General features: G+C 34.9%; 1 protein-coding gene across 4 annotated transcripts in view; it reads right to left on the minus strand.

Annotated features, from left to right (window-relative positions):
* Positions 1-12,625, minus strand: part of COP1 (COP1 E3 ubiquitin ligase) — a 329,094-nt gene that overhangs the window by 178,413 nt on the left and 138,056 nt on the right. The gene's annotated exons all lie outside the window — the stretch shown is intronic.

A 12,625-nucleotide genomic window follows, 5' to 3' on the forward strand; every position in this document is an offset into this window, starting at 1 on the left:
CCTAGCCCTTACCACTCTTCTGCTTTAGAATAAATACACAATATTAATTCTAAGGTGGAAGGTGAAGATATAAAAAAAGAAAGTGGAAAAATTCTCTTGATCTAGATCAGTTTAATAACTTTCTTAAAACTGAAGAAAATTTACAATAGGGAAAAAGTATCAGAAGAAACATTGGTTACTCAAAGAACATTTTATAAGGATATATGGTTATATAATTATATGTTTTTATTTCCAAACTATGTTTCACAATAAATTTTTAAAAGAGAAGCAGCCTTTCAAATTATACTTTTTTGAATAGCCAACTTAAAGGCAGAAGGTATGTAGATTTTTAGTGAAACAATGACTTTTTCAAGTCAATATTTAAATGGTTTTCATGGAATAGAATTAACACACACACACACACACACACACACACATATATACATAAAATCTTGATGGAAAATAGAAAACAATGCAGCACAATATCCACCTGTATACCTAAGATGTGTGTGTGTGTGTGTGTGTGTGTGTGTGTATAAAATGATTAAATAATTTAGCAGGTTCATCATGGTCTAGTAAATAGCTTTTTCATCTATTTTATATTTTTCAAAATGGATTATTAAAAATATGAAGATAACATAATGGGCAACTATTACAAACAAAAATGACAGAAATTGCATTTCTCTTTAAGTTTCTACTTGAAAAATTCTTCCTTTAAATAATGGAATTAATCTTAAGAACTGTTGTTATATTAAAGTACATTTGCTAAAACTATCTCAATGGTAGAAAATCTAAGGGTTGGGAAATTAAAGCACATTTGTAAAATTCCAAGTGGTTTCATTTGTTAATACTTATTAAGTAGGGTAGAATTAATCACTTAAATAAAGGAGCAGGTTACTTTGGAAGAGGATGGTTAAAAAGAACCACAATTCACTAATTATTTTTTCCCATTTGGAATACAATATAAGATCATATGAAGCTTTAGTTATAACACACATTTTTTAACCTCTTAAATTCTTACCTTCTATCTTAGAAACAATACTAAGTATAAGTACCAAGGCAGAGCACTGGTAAGGCCTAGGCAAGTAAGGTTAAGTGACTTGCCCAGAGTCATATAGTTACAAAGTGACTGATTTGAGCCCATGTCCTCCCAACTCCAGGGCTAGATCCCTACCTGCCCCTGCAAATATATTCCTATAGAAGAAGATATGGAAGCATCTAGCTTTTGGTTTAGCATGATGCCCTTAGGAAAAAGATGGGGACTTTTTCATAAAATTATGCATAAATGGCAACCAGTGTATAACACCTAGAAATGAATGACTAGATGGATTTTTCTAAAATTCAAAAATTTCCAACGTGTGACCTCATAAGCCCAACATTTATTAAGTACAAACCAGATTAAAATTAATCAGAAAATGTTTAATTAAGAAAAATACAAAAGGAGATATATAATGTTAATGTGTGGCTTTCTAGTTTATCATGTAGTCTAAAAGAACCTTCATGTACAAGAGTAAGACCCCCAAGGATGAACTCAATAAGTACAAAACTGAACTCAAAAAATAATTTTTCCTATTAAACTCTTTCTGAATTCTCTCTAAGTTTCCAATAGCTAATCTGCTTGAATTCTCATTCCTGTCTCCAATCTTACTATCATTCCTCTAACTCTGCTATCATCATATTAAAGGTCATTACCACATGCTTTCACTACTGTAATACAGGTTGTTAGTTGGTTTCCCTGCCAGGAGTATCTCCTTATTACAGTCCATCCTTTACTCATCTGTCATCTTTCCTTTACTCATCTGTCAAAGTGATCTTTTCTAAAGCACAAATCAACCCATGTTACCCTTTTTCCTCATTCAATAAACAAAAATGGTTACCTGATCACCTCCAGAATCAAATATGAAATTCTCTATGTAGTTTTTAAAGCTATATATAACCTACCTTCTTCCCACCTTTGCAATTTCCCATGTACTGAGCAATCCAGTTACATCTCAACTCCTTGCTATTCCTCAAACAAGACACATACTCATCTGGCATTTTCTTAGGTTGTTCCCCATAGCACCTGGAATTTCTCCATCCTGATCTCTGACTTCCGTTGTCCTTAGAGACCTTCAAGTCTCAGTTAAAGGAAGTTACAGGAAGGCTTTCTGATCTTTTATGCCTTCTCTTGGTTAATTATTTTTAAGTAATCCTTTATATAGTTTGTACATGGATGTTTATGTATTTTTTCTTCTGTAACACTATGAGCTCAATGAGAACAGGAACTCTCATACCTTTCCCTATATCATTATCATTTACTACAGTGCCTGGTATATAATCATCACTATACTGAATGACTGATTACCACTGTAGCTGAAGGGACCAGCTGCCCCAACATATATAATATTTTTGCTTTTCATTTCTGTCTCTTAGGATCCCTGACTTCCTCTCAAGATACAGCTTCAACATCAACTTTTTACATTTATTTTTCATTATATAATTAGTAACCTCCACAAAACATTTAACTAAACAAATGCATAAATATATGTGCAACATCATAAATTTCACAATTTTTACAATTTGTTAAAAAATATGTTATATGTGCATGCTAATATAATCACCTTTTGAGTTTGAATTCCCTTTGCATTTGTTTTATTTGACTATTTTCTTCTCTTGATTTTGTGACAATTTTAAAAAACAAACATGGTATATATTACTTCATTCTCTTTTCATCTGTTCACATATTTATATTTTGCTATCCAATTGCTATCCCACAAGCAACTACATTTGGATTACCTGTATGTTCAGGCTTAGATCTGCTACTAACCTCATGAAGATGTGTGGGAGCTCCCCAGATAGCAATCTTATTGAACTTATCTAAGGTTCTATTCATCTCCTTATTTTCTTGAATTTTTTTGTAAGATTTATCTAGTTCTGAGAGGGGAAAATTAAAGCCCACTGCTATTATAATTTTATTATCTATTTTCACCTGAATCTCATTTAGTTTTTCCTTTAAAAATATGGGTACTAAAACACTTGATTCATATAGGTACATGCTTCATTATCCACAGTACCCCTCCCACATAATACAGTTATACTGTTCATCTCTTTTAATTATAACCCATTTCAGTCCCAAATCTATCAAAGGTCATGATTGTTACTCCTGCCATCTCTGGATGAACTGAAGCGTAGTTTACTCTTCTCCAGCCCCTCACTTTCACTCTATGTTTGTCTCTCAGAATTTAGCGGTGATATTCTTGTGCATTTTCTCCTTTGGTCTCTTCGAAGTAGTGATCAGTGGATTCTTAAAATTTCTATTTTACCCTTTGTTTCTACAAATTTGGGGCAGTTTTCCTTGATGATTTCTTGGATTATGGTGTCTAAACTCTTTGTACGTTTGTGGGAGTTGTAAACCTCAAATTTCCTTAGACTTATAATTGTTGAAAATTTCACCATTGGGATATTTCATACTTGGAAAATTTCTTACTGATAGTCTATTGGAATGGGAACTCCATTGGCATGGGAGGTTCCTTCTCTTCCCTTCTTAAGATTACTTTAGGACAGAAACCCTTTGCTGAACAATGGAAAGGACTTTGACCTATGCTTAAGCATAGAACAGGAATTTCTTTGAGTCTTGATTGATTTAGAATTGATACAATGGAGATACTTGGAATAAATCTCCACCCTATTCAGTCCTAATAGGATTGAGTAAGGGCTGCAGCCTAGATCAAAATTTAATTATTCCAATCTCTACCATACTCAAGTTAACAGGATTTAGAAAGGGCTGTAGCAAAGGAGTATAGATTTAATCATTTGAAAATATGACCTTCAACAGACATGTGCAAAAGCCAGAAACCTCTGGGCGGTCCTGGGTTAAGCGAGAGCCTCCATTGACAGGGAAATTGATGAAGAGTGATTGTTAGATGTGAGGACTGAGGGGAGGCAACTTGGATGGTGTCCTTAAAGATAGGAGGGTCTGGAGACTGAAGGGAGGTGGAGTTTTTTTTGGGTCGGTGTGGTTCCTGGGCTCTGAGGAAGCTTGCTCTGAAGGAAGCTGAAGGTGGGGGCCTCTGAGACTGTGTCTCCATTTTGGACACATGAGTAATAGGGACTGATCTCTTTTCTTTGCCCCAGCTATCTAAGGGCTTGGGCCTTTTGGCCCAGCCTAAACAGAAGGGGTATTTAAGCCCTATTCCCTTCTCTCCCCTTTCTCTCTCTATATATATCTCTAATTCCTTTCTTGCTCCTATTGTAATTAAACTCCAAAAAAGGCTGACGGCTGACTTGAGTTTTTCATTTAGGAATTACATAGCTGATTCCTTGGCGACCTTAAATTAATATATATCAGTCTTTTAAAGTGATTCCCTTGTAACAGAGTTTAACTATTCTTATGCTTCTTGCCTTGATCTATTTTACAGGTCAGTAGTTTTGGTGATGTCTCATATTCTGTATTATTTCATTCTTTTAATTTTGCTTTATTATTTTTTGTTGACTTAAGAAAAATCATTACCTTCCCCTTGTCCAATTCTAGTTCTTAATATATTATTTTCTTCTGTAAGTTTCTGGATCTCTTTTTCCATTTGGGTGATTTTCTTTTGTAATTTTCTTGATTTTCTTCCCTTACTCATTTCCCACGCCTAATTTTTCCTCACCTTCCTTCATTTGGTATTTGAGGTCTTTTTTTTTAGCTCTTTCAAAAGCTCTTTTTGAGGTTACACGCATTTACTGCTTTCTGTTTTTTTTTTGCTGTTTATGAAGTAGTTTTCTTTTTTTTAATTCCACCATCCTCTGACATTAAGTTGTGATCTTCTCTGTCTTCCCAATACCTATTAATAGCTGGATTCTTTGTTCCTTTGATTATGCTTTTTAATTAATTTATTTTCATTCTAGCTGCCAGGACAATAGACTTAATTATTGGCTTTTTCCTAAAGACCCAGGGCTCCTATTATGTTGATGTTATCTCAGGTTTCAGGACTTTTTTTCCAGTGTTTGTTTTTATCTTGGTCCCATTCAGATATTGCTATTTTTATAGTACAGAGTTAGAGGTGCTCCCAGTCCCTGGTCAAACCCCAAGTTGGTGATTGACCTTAGAAGCTCCAGGCAGAGTCACTGGGTAATTCTTCCACAACTGTAATTAGCCAGTCTAATTTCCCCAGTGGCAATAATCAGGAACTCCACTCTCCTGGATATTATCGCAGCAGATTCACCACAGTACCCAAGCAAAGACACTCTGGGGTGGGCCATCCTTCCTCACTCCTCCTGTCCTACCACTAAAAACCCAAGACAGAAATTTTTAGGGCCTCCAAATTCCCTCCTTTGTTAGCAATGAGGCCTTGGGACTTGGTCACCGACATTTCAAAGACTCTACTCCTTGGGACCTAACTGAGGCCACAGAAAACACAGATGCTCCCAGTACTCTTGACCAGCTGATTCAGACTACAATGATATTGCAACGGGGGGTTTGGGGGGGAAGAGAAGGGAGGAATCTTCCCCTGCTCAGCAAATAAGGAGCAGTTGCTGCCCTGTAGAATTTCTTTGTGGATTCCTTCTTTAGTTTCTGTTCCTTACAGACAGGGCCTACAGCAGTAGGAAAGAGACTAGGGATATCAGAAACCTTTCTCCAGAGCTATCTTCAGCTGTTCAATTACACTCAATACTCCTATCTGGTTTTCTTGCCTTTAGTGATAATGTTATAGTGTTACTTTTGGATATTTGTGGGAGGTTTTAGAAGGGTGAAGAAGCTTCAGACCCTACACTCCCATCTTCCCACAATGTCTCTCATCAACATCATCATATATAGTCAATCTCCTTTGGTCCTCAGTTCCTAAATGTTGATAGCTTCCCCTACTCTGAATGTTATTTTTATGAATCTACTTACACAAATGTTGTCTTCTCTGTCATTAGAATGTAAAACTTCTCTTGGGAAGGAACTAAGTGCTATCTTACCCCACCACAAAGTAAATGCCTGAAGGCTAAGAAGTGTCTCTTCTTACTTGCATATGTTTTTACAAAATTTAGCATAGTACTTTGTACAAGAGAACTTAATAAATGCTTTAGCTATCTAAAAAAATTTGTGCACTGAAAATATTGATGCTAATATAGAAAAAAGATAATGAAAAGAAATAAAGTGAAAGAAAATAGGTTTAAATTATCAATATGTTAAAGTTGTTTACTTAGCATTAAGTATTTACATTTATTTCTTAAAGGAAAATTCATGATAAATATTATGAAAGAAAAAAACAAATTTGCGTGGAGATGGACTGAAATAACACAAAAATCCTTAAATTACAGTTTTCTTCAATGAACTCTTGATAGTTAAATTACTTAGTGGTAAAATGATCTATTAGCAGGGACCTTGAGCTATCAGCCTATTGGAGCCTAATGGAGCAAAGATTAAAAGGAAAAAAGAAAAGAGTAAATGCATAATAGATGTGTAGCTAATAGGATAGCATCTCATTACCAAAAGGACAAGAAGTGAATTAGAAAGAGAAATAAAATTATAATATTCAGAGTCAAGAAACTGAGATCATAAAACAGCAAGAATCAATAAAGCAAACCAAAAAAATTAATGAATTAGAAGAAAACATAAAATATGTCACTGAAAAGGTCACAGACCTGGAAAACAGAGGAAGAAGAGACAACCTCAGAATTATAGGTCTCCCAGAAAAACCAGAGATAAACAATAAACTCAATGTTATTCTACAGGAGATTATAAAAGAAAATTGCCCACATATTCTTGAGTAAGGGGGAAAAATAGAAATAGAAAGGGTTCATAGAACACCCTCTATACTAAATCCCAAAAAGACAACCTCCAGGAATGTAATTGCCAAATTCAAGAGCTTCCAAGAAATGGAGAAAATCCTACAAGAAGCCAAGAAGAGGACCTTCAGATATAGGGGGGCTCCCATAAGGATCACACATGACTTAGCGGCTAAGACACTAAGAGACCGCAAAGCATGGAACACGATATTTAGAAAGGCAAGAGAGCTGGGTCTCCAACCAAGAATCAATTACCCGGCAAAACTGACTATATACTTCCAGGAGAAAGTATGGGCATTCAACAAAATAGAAGATTTCCAAGCATTTGCTAAGAAAAGACGAGAACTTAGTGGAATATTTGATATCCAAGCACAGAAAGCAAGAGAAACATGAAAAGGTAAATATGAAAGAAAGGTAAAAGGAGATAAATCTTATCTTTTTCTTTAAGTCAAACTCTCTTCTATCAGGACTACATTTACATCAAATTATATATATTAATATGTGGGGAAAATGTTTTGTGTAACTCTCAAAAATTGTATGCATCATAAGAGTAGTTAGAAGAAACATGCATAGGGAAAGATTGGGGCATTAAAAAGACTTGGGGGAAGTGGGGGCAAAGAAAGGAAAATGGAGGGGGTGAACCGTCGATAACACTAAGATTTACTTCAAGAAATGGGGGGGGGGATTTAATAGAATAATCTTTTCCATATAAAGATACACATGGGAAGGGGGGGGGAGAAGAACTCTCATATGAGAAGGAAAGGAAGAGAGCATGAAGTGGAATTACTTAAACCTTACTCTCAGTGAAATCAAATCTGAGAGGGAAGAACATCTAGATCCATTTGGATCCTGAATTCTATCTTATCCAACAGGGCAAGAAAGAAAGTAAAATTAAGGAGGGGGAGGGGGGAAAGAGTATGAAAAGGGAGGGAAGGAGAGGGGGGAGGGGAAGGGAGAATAAAAAGGGAGGGTTTAGAAAGGGAAGCATATCAAGGGAGGGGACTAGGGGGTCTGACCCAAAGTAAATCACTGGTTCAAAAGGAGATAGCTAAAGAAGAAAGGTCAGAACTAGGGGAAGATATCAAAATGCCAGCGAATCCAAAAGTGACAATAATAACTTTGAACGTGAATGGGATGAACTCACCCATAAAATGAAGACCAATAGCAGATTGGATTAGAACCCAAAACCCTATTATATGTTGTCTTCAAGAAACACATATGAGGCAGGTCGATACTCACAAGGTTTAAATTAAAGGTTGGAGTAAGACCTTTTGGGCCTCAACTGATAGAAAGACGGCAGGAGTGGCAATCATGATATCTGACAAAGCCAAAGCAAAAATAAACCCGATCAAAAGGAATAGGGAAGGAAAATATATTCTGTTAAAAGGGAGTATAGACAATGAGGAAATATCACTAATCAACATGTATGCACCAAATGGTATAGCATCCAAATTTTTAATAGAGAAACTAGGAGAATTGAAGGAGGAAATAGACAGTAAAACCATATTAGTGGGAAACTTGAACCAACCACTATCAAATTTAGATAAATTAAACCAAAAAATAAACAAGAAAGAGGTAAAAAAGGTGAATGAAATCTTAGAAAAATTAGAGTTAATAGACATATGGAGAAAAATAAATAGGGACAAAAAGGAATACACCTTCTTTTCAGCACCACATGGCACATTCAAGATCATACACTAGGTCACAGAAACATGGCACTCAAATGCAGAAAAGCAGAAATAATAAATGCAGCCTTTTCAGATCACAAGGCAATAAAAATATTGATCAGTAAGGGCACATGGAGAGCCAAATCAAAAATTAATTGTAAATTAAATAATATGATACTCCAAAATCAGTTAGAGAAATCATAGAAACAATTAATAATTTCTTTGAGGAAAATGAAAATGGCAAGACATCCTTTCAAACCTTATGGGATGCAGCCAAGGCAGTACTTAGAGGAAAATTCATATCCCTGAGTGCATATATTAACAAATTAGGGAGGACAGAGATCAAGGAATTGGAAATTCAAATCAAAAAACTTGAGAAAGAACAAATTAAAAAACCGCAGAAGAAAACCAAACTAGAGATCCTAAAAATTAAGGGAGAAATTAATAAAATCGGAAGTGACAGAACTATTGAGCTAATAAACAAGACTAGAAGCTGGTACTTTGAAAAAACAGAAAAAATAGACAAAGTACTGGTCAATCTAATTAAAAAAATGAAAGAAGAAAGGCAAATTAACAGCCTCAAGAATGAAAAGGGGGATCTCACCTCCAATGAAGAGGAAATTAAGGCAATCATTAAAACTACTTTGCCCAACTATGTGGCAATAAATATACCAACCTAGGTGATATGGATGAATATTTACAAAAATATAAATTGCCTAGACTAACAGAAGAAGAAATAAATTTCTTAAATAATCCCATATCAGAAAAAGAAATCCAACAGGCCATCAAAGAACTTCCTAAGAAAAAATCCCCAGGGCCTGATGGATTCAATGGTGAATTCTATCAAACATCCAAAGAACAGCTAACTCCATTACTATACAAACTATTTGACATAATAAGCAAAGAGGGAGTTCTACCAAACTGGTTTTATGACAGAAACATGGTACTGATTCCAAAGCCAGGCAGCACAAAAACAGAGAAAGAAAAGTATAGGCCAATCTCCCTAATGAATATAGATGCGAAAATCTTAAATAGGATACTAGCAAAAAGACTCCAGCAAGTGATCAAAAGGGTCATCCACCATGATCAAATAGGATTTATACCAGGGATGCAGGGCTGGTTCAATATTAGGAAAACTATCCATATAATTGACCACATCAACAAGCAAACCAACAAGAACCACACGATTATCTCAATAGATGCAGAAAAAGCCTTTGATAAAATACAATACCCATTCCTACTAAAAACACTAGAAAGCATAGGAATAGAAGGGTCGTTACTAAAAATAATAAACAGTATATATCTAAAACCATCAACTAATATCATCTGCAATGGGGATAAACTAAATCCATTCCCATTAAGATCAGGAGTGAAACAAGGATGCCCATTATCACCTCTATTATTTGACATTGTATTAGAAACACTAGCAGTAGCAATTAGAGAAGAAAAAGAAATTGAAGGCATTAAAATAGGCAAGGAGGAGACCAAATTATCGCTCTTTGCAGATGACATGATGGTCTAATTAAAGAATCCTAGAGATTCAACCAAACCATATTTTCACAGTGACAGTTTAAGGCAACCACTCTTTTGTCTGTAACAGAAAGAAAAAAACAACAAAAAATCTTCTAGTAATTACACTAAAGGGAGAGAATAAAATAATATACCATATTCCATGAATCTCCAAAGAAGCCATACAGCTTTGTGTAGCAGAAAAGAGTGCTAGGCTCAGAACAGTTAAGTGTATGTATGAGTCATATCTTTAATAGAGAGACCAGACAATTTTCTGAGCCTCCATTTCTTTATTACAACATTGAGGTAATACTACCATCAGTCAGCTAGGTGGCAAAGTAGAGGGCCAGGCCTGAATTCAGGAAGACTCATCTTCTTGTGTTCAAATCTGGCCTCAGATGCTTAGCTGTGTGACCATGGGCAAGTCACTTAAAACTATTGCCTCAGTTTCCATATCTGTAAATGAGAAAGAAAAGGCAAAAATTCTACACTACTTTGCCAAGAAAACCTCCAATGGGGTCACAAAGAGTTAGACATGACTGAAACAAACAACAACACTACCATGGGCAAAAAAAAAAAAACCAAACCCAAAACCAACAAACCCTTGGAAGATGATAATATTAATCAATTGAAATGATGGTTATAAATGCTTAGAGTTCCTTAAATTATTATATGAAGTCATTAGTTATTATTAGTTTTATTAGTAGTAGAGATCATCATCATTTTTGTAATGCTATGTATGAAAGTAACATTTTTTAACAAAGATACAAAGTTGTGCATTGGAAAATAATGACTAACCATGTAGACACTAGGCTACTGTAAGCTTAAAAATTAATATACAATAACTCCAAATATTATATTTTATTAGATTTATTAATAATAACTAAAATAAAAAGTTAAGAGTAAAAAGGGAGCTAACTCAGCTATGGTCACCAGAGAAGAGCAAAAAGGGTGGTGTTACTGAACTTAAAAACAATATGGGGGACAGCTAGGTAGTTCAGTGGATTGAGAGCCAGACCTAGAGACCTAGGTCCTAGGTTCAAATTTGGCCTCAGACACTTCCCAGCTGTGTGACCCTGGGAAAGTCACTTAAACCCCATTGCTAGCCCTTACCACTCTTCTACCTTGGAACCAATACACAGTATTAATCCTAAGAGGGAAGGTAAGGGTTTAAAAAAATAAAAACAACAAAACCAATACACATAGGATGCTAAAGAGAAAAGGATTCTGGGAAATGAAGTCCAAAGGTTCAAGATTTTCTAATTTCACACTATGTACAGATTTAATATTACTAAGAGATGGAAGGGGTGGAGAAGTATAGTCATTTCTCTTATTCAAATCATGACAATAAATTAAGAAATCGAACAAGATATTGCTAGTTTTTTCCAGTCTACAAATACAGTGAATTTCTACTTTTTATATTTTACATTCTGAAGGCTGAAGTGATTGTGATGAAATTCAACTGAAAGTCTGAAGACAAAGAATATTTGTCATAGTTATTCTTTTAAAAAATTCAGATTTTAAGAATTTTTAATACATAAAACACAAAGGCAGAACAAGGCACATAAACAAACTGCAACTATATAATCTGAGTAACTGCAAAAAACTAGAATTGGAACTGTAAAGACAGTTTAAAAATTATTTTTCTTCTAATTTTTAATGTTGTATTTAAGATTCTACTTAATTCAACAATAATTCAAAAAACATTTTCTGAGAGCCTGCTATAAACAATGCACTATGCTAGACAATGAGGACAAAGAGATAAAAAGAGTAAAAGAACTCAAATAATAGAAATTTAAGAAGTAGGAAGAGGGTAGCTGGGTAACTCAGTGGATTGAGAGCCAGGTCAAGAGATGGGAGGTCCTAGATTAAAATCTGACCTCAGATACTTCCTAGCTGTGTGACCCTGGACAAGTTACTTAACCCCAATTGCCTAGCGCTTACCACTATTCTGCCTTGGAACCAATACACAGTAGTGTTTCCAAGACTGAAGGTAAAGGTTTAAATAAAAAATTAAAAAAATTTTTAAAAAAAGAAGACAAGCCTGAAGGAAGATGCTCCAGAGTCCAGAGGTACAGATAGCTTTCACATCCACATAAGTTTAGATAAGAGCCCTAAAGGAATTAATGACTCAAAGAGCATGTGTTAAGTACCTATTAAATATAAGGCACTGTGGGAGGTTGAATGTACAAAGACTAGAAGAATTTTAACTCTCAAACAGCTTACATTCTAATGATAGTGGGGGAAAGTACATATATGAGTATAAATGGAAATGAGTCCAGCTTTCTTATCTTCTCCCTTTGGTTCTCTTGATCTGTATGTAACACTTCAGAAGATTGTTTTTTTTTTTTTAATTTTTAAACTGTTTGGCCTAATTTAAAATGTAAATTCTAAGAGAGGGAATTCATTATCATTTAGGATATGACCATGGCACTATGACTCCCAGATCTTTACATTTAGCTTTGATCTCTTGTCTCAGCTCCAATCTCATATTACCAACTGTGAATTTTAGATTTACTCCACCCTGCTTAGTCTAATAAAACAGGAATGTCTACACCCCTACTTAAGGATTAAGTGTTGAGAAGGATAGCCTATGACAGACATGTACTAGCAAATGGCAAATCAGAAACAAATGACAGACCTCCTGGGCTGTCCTAAGTCAAGCTTAAGCTACCATTGGTAGATGTTAGATGCGATGTGAGATGTGAGGAAGTGATGTAAAAATGGTCTAT

Source organism: Monodelphis domestica, chromosome 2 (assembly GCF_027887165.1).
Source record: "Monodelphis domestica isolate mMonDom1 chromosome 2, mMonDom1.pri, whole genome shotgun sequence".
In the NCBI taxonomy this organism is placed as follows: Eukaryota; Metazoa; Chordata; class Mammalia; order Didelphimorphia; family Didelphidae; genus Monodelphis; species Monodelphis domestica.